This window comes from Aquarana catesbeiana, linkage group LG05, assembly GCF_042186555.1.
Source record: "Aquarana catesbeiana isolate 2022-GZ linkage group LG05, ASM4218655v1, whole genome shotgun sequence".
Lineage (NCBI taxonomy): Eukaryota > Metazoa > Chordata > Amphibia > Anura > Ranidae > Aquarana > Aquarana catesbeiana.
Window position 1 is genome coordinate 153664088 of NC_133328.1, and position 20427 is coordinate 153684514.

The window sequence follows — 20427 nt, forward strand, 5'->3', positions numbered from 1 at the left end:
CTATCTATGAACAGGCTTGCAGCCCCAGAGTCGATTAGAGCCAGTATCTCAATGGACGACTCAGACCAAAAAAGGGTAACCGGTACCAGGGGCTTATCCTTCTGGATAACTGGGGGTGTAACAAAGCCACCTAAGGTCCGTCCCCTACAGGACCTCAGGTGCCAGCGTTCTCCCAGACGGGTAGGACAAGACTTCAGGAAGTGACCTGCCTGACCACAATAAAGGCACAATCTCTCCTCCTAAAGGCCCTCTCATCTGCAGAGAGACATGTGAAGCCCAACTACATGGTTTCTACCTCTCTGGCAGGGTGGGACTGCAAAGCTCGGAGCCAAATGTACAGGAGGCTTCTGCAATTGCTCCTTAAAAGAGGGTCTCTCTCGGAGTCTGGAGTCAATGAGGATAGCAAACGTGATCAACCTCTCTAGCTCAGTGGGTATGTCTCGGGCTGCTATCTCATCTTTGATGTGATCCGAGAGACCATGAGAAAAAGCAGCCACGAGGGCCTCATTATTCCAAGCAACCTCTGCTGCCAGAGTATGGAACTCAATGGCGTAATCGGCAACAGTTCTCGTACCCTGTTTGACGTAAATTAGGCTTTTGGCAGCAGACGTGGAGCGTACAGGAATGTAAAATACCCTCTTAAAGGAAACCAAAAACTCTGGGTAACTCTGGACAACGGGTTTTTGCGTCTCCCATAGAGGGTTCGCCCAGGCAAAGGCTGTCTCAGAAAGCAAAGATATCATGAAGCCTACTTTGCTTCTGTCCGTGAGAATTGTCTGGGGCAGCATCTCAAAGTAAATCTCAACCTGGTTGAGAAACCCTCTGCATTGAACTGTATCGCTCCCGAATCACTGGGGAAGTGGAGCATACCTCTGATAGAGGAAATATTCGAGGCCAGTGCCAGCACTGAGCAGAGATGGCCTGCAACACAAGTTGTACTGGAGCAGCCACAGTGGGAGGTTCCAGGTGAGCAGTGCAATTCAGTAGCATCTGTAACGCTAAGGCAAACTGGTCCATGCGGTGATTCTGCTCATCCAATCTGGAAAAAATACAACCCCTGGCAAAAATTATGGAATCACCAGTCCCTGAGGATGTTCCTTCAGTTGTTTATTGTTGTAGAAAAAAAGCAGATCACAGACATGGCCAAAAACTAAAGGCATTTCAAATGGCAACTTTCTGCCTTTAAGAAACACTAAAAGAAATCAAGAAAAATAATTGTGGTGGCCAGCAACAGTTATGCCCCGTACACACGGTCGGATTTTCCGATGGAAAATGTCCGATCGGAGCGTGTTGTCGGAAATTCCGACCGTGTGTGGGCTCCATCGGACATTTTCCATCGGATTTTCCGACACACAAAGTTGGAGAGCAGGAGATAAAATTTTCCGACAACAAAATCCATTGTCGGAAATTCCGATCGTGTGTACACAAATCCGACGGACAAAGTGCCAGGCATGCTCAGAATAAATAAAGAGATGAAAGCTATTGGCCACTGCCCCGTTTATAGTCCCGACGTACATGTTTTACGTCACCGCGTTTAAAACGATCGGATTTTCCGACAACTTTGTGTGACCGTGTGTATGCAAGACAAGTTTGAGCCAACATCCGTCGGAAAAAATCCTAGGATTTTGTTGTCGGAATGTCCGAACAAAGTCCGACTGTGTGTACGGGGCATTAGATTTATAGAACAAGCACGGGGAATAAATTATGGAATCACTCAACTCTGAGGAAAAAATTATGGAATCTTGAAAAACAAACAAACAAAATAACACTCCAACACATCACTAGTACTTTGTTGCACCACCTCTGGCTTTTATAACTGCTTGCAGTCTCTGAGGCATTGACTTAATGAGTGATAAACAGTACTCTTCATAAATCTGGCTCCAGACTTCTCTGATTGCTGTTGCCAAATCATCTTTGCAGGTTGGAGCCTTGTCATGGACCATTTTCTTTAACTTCCACCAAAGATTTTCAATTGGATTGAGATCCAGACTGTTTGCAGGCCATGACATTGACCTTATGTGTCTTTTTTCAAGGAATTTGTTCACAGTTTTTGCTCTATGGCAAGATGCATTATCATCTTGATAAATGATTTCATCATCCCCAAACATCCTTTCAATAGATGGGATAAGAAAAGTGTCCAAAATTTCAATGTAAACCTGTGCATTTATTGAAGATTTAATGACAGCCATCTCCCCAGTGCCTTTACCTGACATGCAGCCCCATATCATAATTGACTGTGGAAATTTGCATGTTTTCTTCAGACAGTCATCTGCATAAATCTCATTGGAACGGCACCAAACAAAAGTTCCAGCATCATCACCTTGCCCAATGCAGATTCGAGATTCATCACTGAATATGACTTTCATCCAATCATCCACAGTCCACGATTGCCTTTCCTTAGCCCATTGTAACCTTGTTTTTTTGTGTTTAGGTGTTAGAGATGGCTTTCTTTTAGTTTTTCTGTATGTAAATCCCATTTCCTTTAGGCAGTTTCTTACAGTTCGGTCACAGATGTTGACTCCAGTTTCCTCCCATTTATTCCTCATTTGTTTTGTTGTACATTTTCTGTTTTCAAGGCATATTGCTTTAAGTTTTCTGTCTTGGCGCTTTGATGTCTTCCTTAGTCTACCAGTATGCTTGCCTTTAACCACCTTCCCATGTTGTTTGTATTTGGTCCATGTTTTAGACACAGCCGACTGTGAACAACCAACATCTTGTGCAATACTGCGTGTTGATTTACCCTCTTTGCCTACATACTAACAAGCAGATTTAATCTGATGCAGGTGTTAGTGTTTTTAATGAAAATTTACAGGGTGATTCCATAATTTTTTCCTCAGAATTGAGTGATTCCATAATTTATTCCCTGTGCTAGTTCTATAAATCTAACTGTTACTGGCCACCACAATTATTTTTCTTGATTTCTTTTAGTGTTTCTTAAAGCTAGAAAGTTGTCATTTGAAATGCCATTAGTTTTTGGCCATGTCTGTGATCTGCTTTTTTTCTACAACAATAAACAACTGAAGGAACATCCTCAGGGACTGGTGATCCCATAATTTTTGCCAGGGGTTGTATTACCAACAAGTGGATTGCCTACAACTTCTGAATTCATGGCCTTTGCCTACTGTCAGGAACCATGAATCAGACTGAGACAGAAGTGCAGTAAAAATAACACTATTTAATAAAATGGTAAAATGGTATAAACAGAGCAAACGTAATCAAAACAGCCAGAGTTCGGTAACCAGGATGGGTAGTCAGAACAAGCCAGAGAAACAGGAGTCCAGAGATCAGCAAAGTCGGGTGCAGCAAAAAGGATCAGGAACCAGAAGGGAAGTCAGCCAAGCAAAATTCTTTCACAGGAAAACACAGCAGAGAAAGTCCGGATATGTTGACCAAGGCAAAGCTACAGAAGATCTGACCCAAGGAGTTTATATAACCAGCATCGCTAGCTGACGAGCAGGAAATGAAGACCACATGAGTCACTGTGGAAGGATGAGTCTTTGGCAATTAACAGACAGCTGAGCACAGAGTTGAGAAGAAAGGGCAGAACCCAGCCCTGACAAAAAAAGGAATAGAAATAATATAACAATTACCCAAAATTCAAATAGAATCAATTTAAATTCAATAGAAAAGAATAGATTTGACTAAGAATATGCTTATATTCATTCTATTCTATTCTATTGTTTTTTTTCTATACTATAGTGTTATTTTCTATTCTATTCTACTCAATTGTTTTCTATTCTATTCAAATTCAAGTTAATTCTATTTGAATTTTGGAAAATGTTTATATTCTATTATATTGTTTTTTTTAATTCTATTCTTTTCTATTCTATTTGAATTTCAGAAGATGGTTATAATCTTTCTATTTAATTCTATTCTTTTTTTATTCTATTATATTCCTTTCTATTCTGTTCTATTCCATTCTCTTCTGTTCTTTTATTTCCTATGCTATTTTGTTGTTTTATTCTATTATATTCTATTCTTGTATGCTGTTATAATCTTTTATAATCTATTATATTGTTTTCTGTTCTATTTCTTTATTTTCTGTTCTATTTTATTCTCTTTGGAAATTGGAAAACTATTCAAATTCAAAAACTTTTCGACTTCGTAAACGATTCAAATTCAAAAACTTTTCAAATTCCAAAACTTTTCGAATATTTTTCAAATTCCAAAACCGTATTCGAAAACTATTCGAAAAACTTTTTGAATTTGAAAACTCGAGTCGATTCAAATACAAATAAAAAAACGAATTCCAAAAACGAATTAAACAAATTTAACTAAAAGAATGTATGTAATTAACGAATCAAAACAAAACAAAACAAGTTTTTTCGTTCTACACATGTCTAGTGTGTGTTTATTAAAAGTCAGCAGCTACACTTTTTGAAGCTGCTGACTTTTAATAAACACAGAAACAGCTGGATGTCCTCTTTAGTATTGAAAACGAATGCCATGTACACATGGTCGGACTTTTCGGCTACAAAAGTCCGACAGCCCGTCCGACAGACTTTCGACGGACTTTTGGTGGACTTGCGGTGGACTTGCAGCAGACTTTCTAACGAACGGACTTGCCTACATACGATCACACCAAAGTCCGATGGATTCGTACGTGATGACGTACACCGGACTAAAATAAGGAAGTTGATATCCAGTAGCCAATAGCTCCCCTAGCATGGGTTTTTGTCCGTCGAACTAGCATACAGACGAGCGGATTTCTGGGTCCGGCGTAGTTACGACGTAAAGATTTGAAGCATGTTTCAAATCTAAAGTCCTTCAGATTTGCGGCTGGAAAAGTCAGCTGAAAGTCCGGGGAAGCCCACACACGATCGGATTGCCAGCCGGCTTTGGTCCGTCGGCGTCCGTCGGACTTTTGTAGACAAAAAGTCCGACCATGTGTACGCCCCATAAAAGTGTTGTCTGAATACAGACTTCATAGAGTTTCAGCTCTCCTGACCAGTAAAGCACCCTTTGTGCACTGTTTGTGATCACTTTTACATTTCTGTGGCAGTTTATTGACTTGCCCACCTACTTGTCTACCTCCTGTCCAATGAGAGTGTCTACAAACATAAAATCATGCCAGTTATATAATATTTTTTTCCCAACCAAAAGCTTAGGCAGGGTAGAAAATAATTATCAAAATTACCAGAGTAGAACAAAGTTACCAATTTTTCAGCAAAAACCTGAACATTTCAGTCAAATTGTCACATTTTGGTAAAATACAGTACCTTGAAAAAGTACATACTCCTTGAAATTTTACACATTTTGTCATGTTACAACCATAAACGTAAATGTATTTTATTGGGATTTTATGTGATAGACCAACACAAAGTGGCACATAATTGTGAAGTAGAAGGCAAATGATAAATGGTTTTCATTTTTTTTACAAATAAATATTTGAAAAGTGTAGCATGCATTTGTATTTTTTATGCTGATACCTCTAACTAAAATCTATTGCCTTCAGAAGCCATTTAAATTAGTAAATAGAGTCCACTTGTGTGTAATTTAATCTCAGGATAAATACAGATGTGATTCCCTCAGAAGTATGTTAGAGAACTTTAGTGAACAAACAGCATCATGAAGGCCAAGGAACACACCAGACAGATCAGGGATACAGTTCTGGAGAAGTTTAAAGCAGGGTTAGGTTAAAAAAAATATCCCAAGCTTTGAACATCTCACATAACACTGTTCAATACATCATCCAAGAATAGAAAGATTATGGCACTTCTCAGAAGATAACATTGGAATGAAGCACCAGAGAGAAACAACACTTAGAGCGTTGGAGAGAGACAAGTAAACACTACAGATATACAGTATGTGTGTTGTTCAGATTTTGTGACTGGGGTTTACAACCACTTTAACATGGTTTTTAAGGGTAAAGTGGGGTTTCAGTGGTTCTTAAGGGTTAGCTATCTAGCTGATTAGCGAGAAACATGACATTAGATACACTATATTGCCAAAATTATTGGGATGCCTGCCTTTACACGCAGATGAACTTTAGAGACACCCCGGTCTTAGTCCGTAGGGCTCAATATTGAGTTGGCCCACCCTTTGCAGCTATAACAGCTTCAACTCTTCTGAGAAGGCTGTCCACAAGGTTTAGGAGTGTGTCTATGGGAATGTTTGACCATTCTTACAGAAGCCCATTTGTGAGGTCAGGCACTGATGTTGGATGAGAAGGCTTGATTTGCAGTCTCCGTTCTAAATTATCCTAAAGGTGTTCTATTGGGTTGAGGTCAGGACTTTGTGCAGGCCAGTCAAGTTCCTCCACCCCAATTTCACTCATCCATGTCTTTATGGACCTTGCTTTGAGCACTGATCCAAAACATTTGGTGGAGGGGGGATTATGGTGTGGGGTTGTTTTTCAGTGGTTGGGCTTGGACCCTAAGCTTTTTTAAGGCATCGGCATACCAAAACATTTTGGACAATTTCATGCTCCCAACTTTGTGTTCCAACATGACACCAGTGCACAAAGCAAGGTCCATAAAAACATGGATGAGCAAGTTTGGGGTGGAGGAACTTGACTGGCCTGCACAGAGTCTTGACCTCAACCCAAAAGAACACCTTTGGGGTGAATTTGAGCGGAGATTGCAAACCAGGCATTCTCATCCAACATCAGTGCCTGACCTCACAAACGCATAGACACACTCCTAAACATTGTGGCCAGCCTTCCCAGAAGAGTTAAAGCTGTTATAGCTGCAAAGGATTGCCCAACTCAATATTGAACCCTATGGACTAAGACTGGGATACCATTAACCTCCCTAGCGGTATGATTATTTCAGATTTTTGCGTCTCAAAGCAGTACAATTATTTTGCATAGAAATTTGGCGTTTTATATTGTAGGTCTGTAATTCTTAGCAATAACACACTTATATCTGTCCACCAAGTCTAGTAGATATCCCGGGTGTGATGAAGTTTGAAACACAAAATCATAAATTATAATATAATAAATAAATATAAATAATTAAAAAAATATAATATAATAATAATAAAATAAATTTCCCCATGATGCACTATTGCTCAATTCTGCAAGTGTTCTAATTTACTAATCGTGTTTTCTAGCTGGTCTAAAGCCACTTTTGACGTAAAGGGACACTTTTTGGTTGCTATGGACAATCTCAAGTTTCCAGGCAGAAAGAACAGTATATATAATATAAAACTGCATGCAGGGCATGGGCCAAAGCACTGGGGACAAAAGGGAAGTAAAATGATTTCATACAGTACTGTAATCTGTAAGATTACAGTACTGTATGTGTTATGAATTTTACACTTTTTTGAATTTGGCGCCAGGCTCCACCCCCGTGCGTTGCGACGCTCGCAGGGAATGGACCCTGGCACATAGAGGCTTCGGGCAGAGGACAGAGCCTGCAGACAGTGCGGGGGGACATCGCAGGATCCTGGGGACAAGGTAAGTACACTGTACCAGGATCCTGAAATGTAATCCCGAGTGGTGCTGCAATTTAACCCCGAGCCAAACTCGGGAATACCGTCAGGGAGGCTACAGTTCATGTGTGTGTAAAGGCAGGTGTCACAATACTTTTGACATTATAGTGTTCCATGTTATACGGTGGCAGCAATGGACAATCTTGACCATACACAGATGACAAATAGGCTGGCATATAAACATGCGAGCAAGAAATGGGCAATCCCAGCAATAACCAGGAAAGAAACAGGAAATGGTCCCAATATGCAACAGAGGATTAATTGTTACAATACATGGAAAACAAACAGCTAGTGTGAATTTGTGACAGAGAAAAAGCAATTGTGACAAAATACGGGCAGCAAACATTGTTTTGTCTCGCCTTTAGTCACAATTACCTAATGGTTTCCCAAGCTTTGTCAAAATACTGCATGGAGAGTTTGTGGTAAAAAATAAAAACAAAAGTTAGAGGAAAGCCCAGTCATATGATCTGTTAAAGTCATCACATGACTGGCTCTCCTCCAATCACAGAACTCGGGGAGAACTCCTTTGGATACCACAGGTTGTATACCATAGTTCACATTTTAGGTCTGGACTGCAGTATGAAGTAGTATTGCGAAGTACAAAGGAGAGCGGATAGTGATATCCATTCTCCATTATAAATGAGCCTCTAAGTAGCACTAGCTATAACACTATATAATGCAATGCACATAGAGCTAACAGTCTTAAAATAGAAGCGCAAAGGGTTACTAAACCCAGAACCTGCATTCACTATATCTGGTCTCCCACAGTACACAGAACATAGAAATGCAATTATTTTAGTAAGTATAAACTGCTACATACCTTTTCTCATCAGTAGTATATAACAGCCTTGTGACTTGTATGAGTTGCTAGTAAGGTTGTAGGAGGAGTCTTCATTCTCCCCTTCATTCTCCCCTGACCCTCTGTCTGGACATGTCTGGACAGTGCTGATTGGCCCTGTGCTGATGACATGCACTCTCCCAAGCAAAAAGAAAAACTCTAGCAAAAAACACCAAACTGAGCATGTGAAGATTGTCCCCGAGCTCTGTATTATCAGATAATAATTAGGAGACAGTGGAAGAAGAAGAGGATCAGAGAGACAGGATTACACAGCTTTTATACACAATGCAGAGGATTAACCCCTTTGGTTCCACAGTGAGTATAACAAGCATGCATTACTGTATATACAGACTGATTTTACTGTTGTAGGTTTAGTAACACTTTAACATAGCACATGGCCTTTTTTTAACAAGGGAATAAAAGTTTTATATTGGGGTTCTACCCGATAATTATAAATCACCTTTAATGTGTATCTCTAGTCAAAACTCTTTTTTTTTTCTTTTTAGTTTTGGATAGATCAGGAAAGGTTTAGCACACCTGTGAAGTATTTATTGCTGTCTGTTTCCCCATGGAGGAGATCCACCCTCTCTAGCGGGTGAATCTCTCTCTCTCTACGGAGCAATTTAAAACATTAGAGTTGTTACCATTTGTTTCAGTAATAAAAAAAAGTGTATAGTGACACTAGAAGGATGTATTTAAACTAAACCAACAAGACATCATAATATAGGAATATAGGCGTTTTATATTGTAGGTCTGTAATTCTTAGCAATAACACACTTAAATCTGTCCACCAAGAGTCTAGTAGATATCCCAGGTATGATGAAGTTTGAAACACAAAATCATAAATTATAATATAATAAATACATATAAATAATTATAAAAAATAATATAATAATAATTATAAAATGAATTTCCCCATGATTCATTATTGCACAATTCTGCAAGTGTTCTAATTTACTATCGCTGTTTTCTAGCTGGTCTAAAACCACTTTTTACGTAAAGGGACACTTTTTGGTTACTATGGACAATCTCCAGTTTCCAGGCAGAAAGAACAGTATATATCATATAAAACTGCATGCAGGGCATTGGAGAAAGCACTGGGGACAAAAGGGATGTGAAATATTCTGTAAGATTACAGTGTATTGTATATGTTATGAATTTTCACTTTTTAAAGTTTGCAGCCAGGCTCCACCCCCATGCATTGCGACGCTCGCAGGGAATGAAGCCTGGCACACAGGACATCGGGGCGGAGGACAGAGCCCGCAGACACAGCAGGGGGACATCGCAGGATCCTGGGGGCAAGGTAAGCACACTGCACCAGGATCCTGAGATGTAATCACGAGTGTGGATTGGGGTTACCGCTAATGGTGCTTCAATTTAACCCTGAGCCACACTAGGGAAAACCGCCAGAGAGGCTACAAGTCCATGGGGAGGTGAGCAGACAGCACCTGGTGGTAGCACTCTTATGCCCCGTACATACGGTCGGATTTTCCGATGGAAAATGTCCGATCGGAGCGTGTTGTCGGAAATTCCGACCGTGTGTGTGTTCCATCGGACATTTTCCATCGGATTTTCCGACACACAAAGTTGGACAGCAGGAGATAAAATTTTCCGATAACAAAATCCGATCACGTCAATTCCGACCGTGTGTGGCTTGTTCCGACGCACAAAGTGCCACGCATGCTCAGAAGAAATTCCGAGACGGGACAGCTCGTTCTGGTAAACTTAGCGTTCGCAATGGATACAGCACTTTCGTCACGCTGCAATGTTAAAAATGGTTTAATACAGTGCACTCTCTTCTTCTTTATAATGTGACAAGAATATAGTAGTTTTGCTGCTCATATTCACACACACTTCTCACAAACTTCTTTCGTTACTATTTATCTGGATTCCCTCAATATATTTTGATTTCTCACATCTGACAACATTTTAATTTAATTTTTTTTTTTGGCTTTAATGTTGAATCTTTTATTGTGTTTCTCTTTTTTTTAATTTTTTTGTGATTTTGATTTGTACTCCCGAAAATGTTTGTGTGTGTTTTTTGTGACAAGTTCCCACAACACCATTGATATGTTGTTCTATTTAATCTGTAGGAGATTGTTTCGTGTTGTTGTCCCTTGTTAATTTCACATTGTACTTTAGAAATGTACCTGAATCGTCACCAACAAACTGTCCTTTTTGGATGAAAACACACACAGGAGAGTATAATTTACCTAAAAAATTTTATTAAGGGCTCAAACAAAGAGGGAGGCAGCGCTGGAGAAACTGCAGAAGTGGGTGAAGCCTTGGACCCCCAGGGCAGACATCAATTATTTAAAAGCAAAATTGGTGGCCTGAGGAGTCCTTATCTTAGGGAGGGCAGTCTGGTCCAGAAGTCCCAGAGATCCGGAAAGCAGCAGATGACATCTGTGTCCCCAGGCTGTGGTCATACGAGAGACTGCATCTTCTGTCAGACCAGACTGAACCCAGGGTCATCACTCTTTGGTCTTCTTTCCACGCTTCCTTCCACGCTGTGGCTGTGGTGGTGGAGTTGTGGCAGCAGGAGGAGGAGGAGGAGGATCGTCGATCTCAATGACATCCGTCTTGGGTGTTAGTTCCCCACTCAACCCCTTACGTAGGACTTTATAAATCAGGTCCTCAGAGAGCCTGCGTTGACCCTCCTGCATGCCCTGCAATTTTGTGGCAGCCATGCAGGCAAAGGCCTCTTCAGGACTGGGGAAGGCTCTGAGGGACGCAGAAGCCTCCTGGATCAGCCTGTACGCTGAATCCTGCACGGGACTCGGAGTCGTCTTCCTGGCTCGTTTATGTGGCAGGCAGAGGGGAGGAACCTGAGACTCAGTCAGGCTGTGACTGGTCCCAGGCTTCTCTTGGCTGACACTTAGCCCCGCCTCCTCCTGGCTGCCACTAATCCCTGCCTCCTCCTGGCTGCCACATTCCACAACCTCCTCCTGGCTGAGGTCTTCCTGTGTATGAAAAAGGGACATAGTTTGAGATTTTTAGTCATCAATCACTCACAATTTTCACCTCCTGACTGCTGCAAATTCAATGTTAACAAATATAACAGACTATCCTTCTGAGCCCAGCAGTTTTCATTCTTGTCCCAATTTTGGGTGCCCACTACTGTCTATTGATATGTAAAACACTTTTTTTTTATCAGCAATTAGTGATTAATAATAACATCTAGTAAACATCATTTATTTATTGACCAGAAATCTGTAGAAGAATGCTATACCTGACTCCAGCTGGGCTCTTCCACTTCTTCCTGGCTGGAAGGCCCAGGTTGGACATCGGAAGCCTCAGCTGGGGTGGAAGGAAGCGTGGAAGGAAGAGTGGAGAGGGATTCCCTGACTTCAGTCTGGTCTGACAGAAATCGCAGTCTCTCATAGTACCACAGCCTGGGGACATAAACGTCATCTGCTGCAGCTCCTGATCTCTGGGAATCTGTGACCTTCTTGCGCTCCCTAAGATATGTGCTCCTCAGGCCACCAATTTTGGCTTTTAAATAGGGGATGGTTGCCGTGGGGACGACCGGCGTCACCAACTCCAGCAGTTTCTCCAGCGCTGCCTGCCTCTTCTGTTTGTGATTATAGTGGGGGTGTCTCACCTGCCACAGACAGGGCAGCTCTCTGTACTTGTCAATAAACAGGGGCAGGAAATTGTGGTCGTTGAAGCCATCCATTTTCTCTGCAATACACAAGACAAACCCTAATGTCAGGCCAAACTTCCCTAATCTTGTTACAATATAGGCTTCCATTTCGAAGCAGTATAGGCCCAAGTTTAGATCCTACCTTCGTTAGCACGATCGGCGTCTCCGATGCTCCTTCCTCCGCTCACAGATCGTACGTAAGACAAACGTGTGTTACGCTTTATACACACTGCGCATGCGTATAACTCCGCCCGCCCCTGACGTTCTTTCTAGTCTATTCCCCGCCCCTTTTCGTTCGGCGCAGTGGGGGAAGAGCACATGGCGGATAGACAGCATGATCGTGATAATTGGAGCAATGAGGAGGAGGAGGAAAGGCCGGAGCCTGAAACGTCCCGATCCAGAAGGAGATTAAAGGACTCAAATATGTCCTTTGGGGAGATGTTGGAGATGGTGGACATCCTGAAGAAGGCCGACTATGATGGAAAGTATGGGCCTTACCCCAACCCCAATGTCCGAAAGGCCAAGATAATGGCGAAAGTGGTCAGGAGTCTGCACCGGAAATTCGGGGTACGACGATCGAAAGATCAGCTCAGGAAGCGGTGGTCGGACCTGAAATTACGAGAACATGAGTAGTACAGAAAGATCCAGAGAGTGCTGCAAAAAAGTAAGTAGTTGTGCTGTGTTCCTATTCTTTATGTTTATTACGTTCGTGCTGCTCCATGTGCTTTTAGGAACTGTTGTACAGTTTAAAATGGCAACTTTCATGTTCATGGGCACATTATTCGTTCGGATCACACATTTTTCTTTCGGACTATAAAATACCATTGTTTGGGCCATATGCATTTGGCCAGCATTTTGAGGCCCTATACTTGTCTTCAAAGAATTGGGTTGTGTAGATGGCTTTGTTACTAGAATGAAATGCAAACTAGATTCTGTGTAAGGAGAGGACACTCAGCAGCTGTTTTCACATCTGGACACTGGAGCACTAGTGTGGGACCCCAGAACACCATTTTTATTAGGGGGCCACACAGGTGCTCCAGTGTATACTATAGGGGGGTCTCCATCTGTGAAGCTTGTACCAAACAGGTAAAGTATTGCAGGTTGACAAAGGGCATTTAAAAAATTACATCTTGGAACTCTGCTAAAATAGACAATTGTACCCCACTTCCAAACAATGTTTCCTATTTATAGTTCTGCCATCAAATATCTGTGTGCTAATTATACCATTTTTGTTTTACATAGGGGAGAAAAGACTCGGAGGACACCCCTCATCCGAGGAGACCAGAGACCCCCCACCTCTGGAAGAAGGGGAAATCCCCCCAACACAAGCTGAGCAGGAGGATGAAGACGTGGTGGAACTAGTCACCACAATAGGTGAGTGTCTGCAACCACAGGCTCAGATAAGAGATGGATTGTGGCATTTTTTGGAAACAAAAATTATTTTGGGGTTCCTCTCTTTTTAGGTGATCGTGATGGTGTGGATGAAGATCCTTTCACATCCGAAAGTGCCCAGATCCTGATCGGGGAGATCATGGGGTGTAATTTACAATTGGAAATCATCAAGCAAAACATCAATGATGTTATTCCAAAATATAAAAACAAAAAACATCATTGATGTTTTGGGGCGAGTTTAAAGCCCCTCCAAATCACTTTCTTCTTTTGTGTGCTACAATGTGCGAAATGTTTTTGTGATTTTTCCCAAAGCCAAATTTGGAAGATGCACACAGTGTGCCAACATGTGCTATCTGACATCACGGGAGATCAATGGACGCGTTTTGGGGGTGCAACCCCTTCCTCAATAATAAAGTAGCGGTGAGGAAGGGGTTTCTCCCCCAAAACACATCCCTTGATCCCCCCTGATGGCAGATAGCACATGTTGACATTGTGAAATTTGTGTGCATCTTCCAAATTAGGCTTTTCCAGGGGTGATTTCCCCCCATCTGAACGCTATATCAAACCCAGTTCCTAAATACTGATGTCTGATATAGCCTTCAAGTTCTACCAAATGTGAACTTTGTAAGATCAAGATTTGTGTCTTTCTTGTTGGTTTTACACAGGCCTGTTTTCTATAAAATGCACATTTTGATTTTGGATAATGCCACCACAAAAATTGGTATACAACAAACATATTGGTTTGTCAGAAAAACCTTGGGTAAATGCACATGTGATTGTGCTGGTATTAAAAAGATTGTTCATCAAGAATGTGTGGATTATTGTCTCAACGCTACAATGTTTTTGGGGTGATGTAATTGTTGTTTTATGAGAAAATGGGGGTTATTTCCTAAGGGCAAATCCACTTTGCACTACAAGTGCAGGTTCAGTGCAGTTGCAAGTGCACTTGTAGTGAAAAGTGTCTTTGCATTTAGTAAATAACAGCCAACAGTGCTTTTTATAAGGTTACACAATCACGCCATTTTCTGGACTCCACACATTTCTGTCAGGGTCAGCTACAACAAACACAAGCAGTAAATGTCCACAAAGATTTCCTTTTTTTTTTATTATAAAAAGGCTTCACAGATTGTCTGGCATATTGATAGCCCCCCTACCCGCAAAGAACTCCAGGTAGCGTAACCAGACATCACGGGCACTCAGGGAGGGCAAGCCAGGACGGCCACTTTCAAGCGCCGTCAGTGTGGTTTGATGCATCATTCCGGCCTCAGGCCCAACTGAGCCAGCATAGTTGGCCGAATGTTTCCTTAAAAAGTTATGGAGAACACAGCACGCAAGTATTATATGGTTCAGTTTATACTCCGCCATATGGATGGGTGTCATAAATAGGCGGAACCGGCTGGCCAGGATTCCAAATGTGTTCTCCACCACTCTTCGGGCTCTGGCCAGCCAGTAATTAAAAACCCTCTGTTCCGGGGTGAGGGTCCTCATCGGGAATGGCCGCATCAGGTGGTCCCCCAGCGCAAACGCTTCATCAGCAACGAACGCAAATGGGAGACCTTCCACATAGTCCTCTGGAGCTGGCAAGTCCAAGCTGCCATTCTGGAGATGCCTGTAGAACTCCGTCTGGGCGATGACTCCACCATCGGACATCCGGCCATTCTTCCCCACGTCCACATACAAGAAGTCGTAATTAGCCGACACCACCGCCAACATCACTATACTATTAAACCCCTTGTAATTATAATAGTACGACCCCGATTTGGGTGGTGGGACGATGTGGATGTGTTTCCCATCAATTGCCCCTCCGCAGTTAGGAAAGTCCCACCGCTGGGCAAAGTGGGAGGCCACAGTCTGCCATTCCTGTGGCGTGGAAGGAAACTGTTGAGGAAAAAACAATAAACATTACTATTTTTTCACAGAAACATGGCAAGCAGATTAGACACAAACATTATGGGGCAACCTCCAGATAGCATTTATTAAGGGGAATTTAACAAGGCCAAAGTATAAGGTACACCTATCGTACCCCCCCCCTCTCACGGGCCATTTCTAACATTATAGGGGGTGTGTGGAAATCTTGGACAGGTAACCCTCTTCACTTCATTGAGAGATGAATGCCTAAATAATGGGGATTACTTTGAACAGACCCTCCTTAGTTACACTATTGGCAGACCACTGGACAGGTAAGAAGTGTCATAATACCAAGATATAAATACACACTGTACACATTTGGACATTCTGCTATTACCTATCAAGATAATAATAGGATACAAAAACTTTAAACAGTACCATTGGAAAGTATACAGGCAGGCCCTTGCACTACATGCTTTGGGGAATTCATCCATAAATCTGAGCACAAAATAGATGGGTATAGTGTGTATGGGTTTGGCAAAGTCAGCAGATAGATGATTGAGGATAGAGAATTGGGATCAGCTGACTTAGTAGTTGGGGGGAGGGAGGTTAATAAAAATGATTTGGGGACACCACAAAAAAAAGCCTCTGGCACTCTGCCTGAATTTAAATCAAAAATAACATTTACAAACATTTTAGGGGGTGTTTGGGGTAAAGCACTACTATGGAGCAGATAAAATACATTGTTAAGTGACTACATGAGGTGAATATAGGGCAGGAGACACCATGCTGGGGAGGTTAGTGAAGGGCAAATATGTATGAAGGACCTAAAATAATAATTACATAAAAATCCAGCATGCATGAGGACAAAGGGGACATTCACAGCATATTCCAATCATGGTAATTAGGTAATGAGGAAAGAAATACAATATATTAACAAACATTAAATACACTAAAATGTGATGTTAAAGGATAAAAATCTTACCTTCATATACTCCTTCTGAAGGACCTGGATGATGGCAGAACAGGTCTCTGGGATGATGATACCCAGAGCCTGGGGGGAGATGCCTGTCGAGAACTTCAAGTCCTGCAGGCTTCTCCCTGTGGCCAAATACCGCAAGGTAGCGACCAACCTCTGCTCCGGAGTGATGGCTTGCCTCATGCAGGTATCCTGCCTGCTAATATAGGGGGTCAGCGAAGCCAACAAACGGTGAAACACGGGGTCCGTCATCCTGAGAAAGTTCCTGAAATCATCAGGATTATTCTCACGGATCTCACGGAGCAAAGGCATATGAGAGAACTGGTCACGCTGAAGCAACCAATTCTTGGTCCATGAACTCCTCCCCACCCTGTTCATGGACTGGACTTGTGTCAAGGTCAGGACCCCAACACCAAGCCCCCGCACAGCATGAACTCTACGAGGAGTATGCATACGAAACATGGCTAGAAAACGGTCGGCTGCTCAGAACGAAGTAACAGAACGCACTGAAGAACAGCAAGGCCTGTGAAGAGCGACCTGAAAAACAGCAACGAGCAGGCAAGATCACACAGAAAACTCTGATACGAACTGACTGCACGCACTGAAGAGCAGATACAAACCCACAAGCACAAACTGAACGGCAGAAAACGATCTGAAAGCCAGAGAGTCTGAAAAAGCGCGAATCGTCTCTCACCAAACTTTTACTAACACGAGATTAGCAAAAGGAGCCCAAAGGGTGCCGCGCTTGGTTCTGAACCGGCCTTTTCTAGTCTCGTCGTACGTGGTGTACGTGACCGCGTGGTTGCAGATCGGAAATTCCGTCAACTTTGTGCGACCGTGTGTAGGCAAAACAAGTTTGAGCCAACATCCGTCGGAAAAAATCCTAGGATTTTGTTGTCGGAATGTCCGAACAAAGTCCGACCGTGTGTACGCCCTATTACAGCGAAGCAGATGACTCTGTATAGTGGTAAACAAGAACAGGCCTTCTTCAGAGGTCTGAAGAAGAAGTGGAAGCTTCAAAATGCGTTACAGCCTACCATGCCTCACGTTCAGCTGCTTCCTGCAACAATCCTGGTGACAGCCAGTGCACAAGGCTGCTACAAAACCTAGACAGCTCGGAGAGGCCCTGGGACTGATGACCCCTAATCTACTGTGCCTGTAATACTCATCTATTGAGTTGCCATTTGTCTTGATTTATTAAACATTTGATTTTAATACTGCACTTAGTCTGGCGCCCCTCTGTTCCTGTTCACCATTTGTTTCAGTAACAACTGTGTTAAAGTGCATTTACTCTCACATTGGATAGATTTTCTCTTACATCTTGCTGCGTCTCTTTATCAGGGAGTAAAGGGGAAAGTTCCCCAATGAAGCACAGAAAGCAAAAAAGTAAACTGATAGGGGTTTTATCCATTCCTTACACTCCCCCCATAAAAATATTAAAAAAGAAAATCCTTATCCCCATATCCTTGGCCTGGTGATTATGGAGGTCTGCGAGATTGACTTAATGGAATCTGGAAGCCCTCTTTAGAATAAAGGGTTTTGCAGATGTCTGCCACCCAAGTAGAAAAAAAGGGGTACATTATTTACTTGTTACTGATTCCTCCTCAAAAATAAAAATAGTATAGAAACACACACACCATGGCAAAGTATTTTATTAAAGAAAATAGTCCTTTGGTCCTTTGGTGTAAACCCAAAGTAGTGATGTAAATCCAGCATCAATCATAATGAATGATGCCCCAATGACCGGCCAACATGATGATCCATGACACAATGATCCTGTGCTGCTGCAGTCTCATCACTAAATAACAGTTTCCCTGGCAGTTGTTGAATGTCAATAAATCACCATATTTAGTCAATGACATGGGAAGCCGTCTGCTTGTTTACAATTTGAAACAACCTGGCATGCAGCCAGAAGCTGTCATTTAGTGATAGTGGTAATACTGTCTCTAAACAAACGACTTCCTGCTCCAGTAGTCCGAGGTTCAGGTGAGTGGTTGAACTGGCAAAATCTGGCCATTTATCTTGCCCATTCAACAAACTGAAAACTGCTTGGGTTCAGGATAAATTTATGGTTGACCTGAAGCCAAAGCTCATCCTTACTGTTGTACTCATCCTTACTGTTGTACTCATGTTCAGGTCAATAATCCTTTCCTTTGTTCCTTTGCTGTTTTTCCACTTCGTTCTCGGCCAATATTATACCTCTTTTCAGACTTTGCAAAATACACATTAGGCATTAAACTGTTTAAATTACTTTATTGAAAACCAACAATGTTAAAACATACTAACATCTGCTGTAGCACACAAGTTACTTTTATAGTATGTTAGGATTCTCTGTCGTCATCAAATACTACTATGTTGCCATAGGTGTGTCTCACCCTTATAACTCAGACCTTGATCCCTCAGTCCTTTGAGCCTGCCACAGCTACTGAATACCCCAAATTTGTGTGCTCAAATTCCTCCACCTCTTTCTGACACGTTTCACCACTTAGGGTTTTTTCCGCTATTAGGATAACCTGAATTTGCACCCCTTACTATAGCTATATACAACACAAGGACACTCCTCTATTGGCCTATATCTCTAATCCATTTATAAAAGGAGTAACTGTAACAGGAGCAAAATTAGAACTGACAATGCAAAACAGGGTCAGAATGGAAAAAGCATGCATACATGCCGAGTAATAAAAGCAGATTATGAAAGCTGAACAAACATAAAATCTTCACAATAATGTCTCAATCAGGGTAATATTTTGCTGCAGAGCATAACTTCTATAAGATGCTATAGCAACAGAGAGTCTAGCTGAGAACCACTACTTCAGTGAAGAATGCCAACCAATTCTTCTGCTTACCTTCATATACAGCTTCCCTCTCAGTGAATACTGTCAATACAGGAAAGCAGATCAAGGGATCCCCACAGCAGCTGGATCTTCCTGAAAAGCTGTATGCTACAGTATTAGGCTCCTGCCCATTGCCTGAACGTCGGTTCTGACAGTGGAGGACCTCTCAGATGGCTGCAGATCACTTGCCAAGTTACCCATTCCTCATCAGGTATGGTTTTTCTCAAATGCTGAGAAAGGAAAGCAAAGAAACGTATCTTTCCTTGGTGTTTCCGGGAACCCAGGGAGTTGTAGGAAAAGGTGTTAAATGCATGTTGAGGCATTGCATCGCAAGTAGCATGGAGCACCTCATTTTTCAGTAACCCGGGCCTTACTACTCAGTTAACTTGTGCATTGTGCTGAGAATATCCAGGACTTGAGTAAACTAACTGAAACTTCTGCAGGGATATAAAAGTATGCATCTGTTTGCTAAAGAATCATGCTATCTTCAGACCATAAACCTTGAAGCAGTTGTAACACTTGTCACTGGTTATGTGCCACTTCTTATGAAAAGATTGATCAGGCTCTACTTTCGCCACTGCTGTCTTCTGCAGAAAATACTGTCATGCAGATTCATTTCATCTCATTAAGCCCATATGTATACTGTATATGGCTTTGTTTTGAAGTGAGTATACTGGGATCATGGTTGAAGCTACAACCATGATCCCTATATAATTTCTTACAGCAGGAAATTCACTACATGGTAAAAGTAATCCTAGCGGCTAAATAAACTAAGGGGCAGGGTCACTGGTGACTCCACCCCCTTTTGAAGTCATCGACTGTGGCATGGATTGTTAAAGGGGGCTTCCAGATTTGGATAAGTTGTTAAGGTCGTGGCAGGTGCTGGCTCCTTAGGAAGACAACCAGCTGAAATAAAATACATTCTTTAACTATCACATGCCTGGACCAAATCTTATTTAATGCATGTATTTTATTTATTTATTTCCTTTAGTGAATTGACTTTACTGCTGTTTTATGCAATATTTACTGAGCATTTTTGCTTTTTGAGGTAAATACCGCATAAAGAGATAGTAAATGAACATTTTCAGTATCACATGCAATATTGCAATATTGAGGAGGATGGTTGCCTTGTTCAAGGCAGTTCTTTTTTGTCCAGTTCTCTTCCAGACCATACAGCAGTATGTTATTTTGGCAGGAGATAGGAGGACTCAGAGTGGACTGGTAGATGTCTCGCCTAAGGATGGAGACAGAGAAATTTATTCTCTCCCCTTGTTATGGAAGGTACTGATGATGCACATCAGCTTAACAGTTTGTTCTGATTTGCTTCCCAGTGCAAGGAGTGTGGTTTCTACAGGAGAGGTTGCTGTCAGAGAGCTTACCTGATGGGGCGTCGTTGCCTGCCGGGGCGCGTTGGTGCATGCTTTCCTGCGGGTGCTCGGGCGCCTGCTTCTATGGG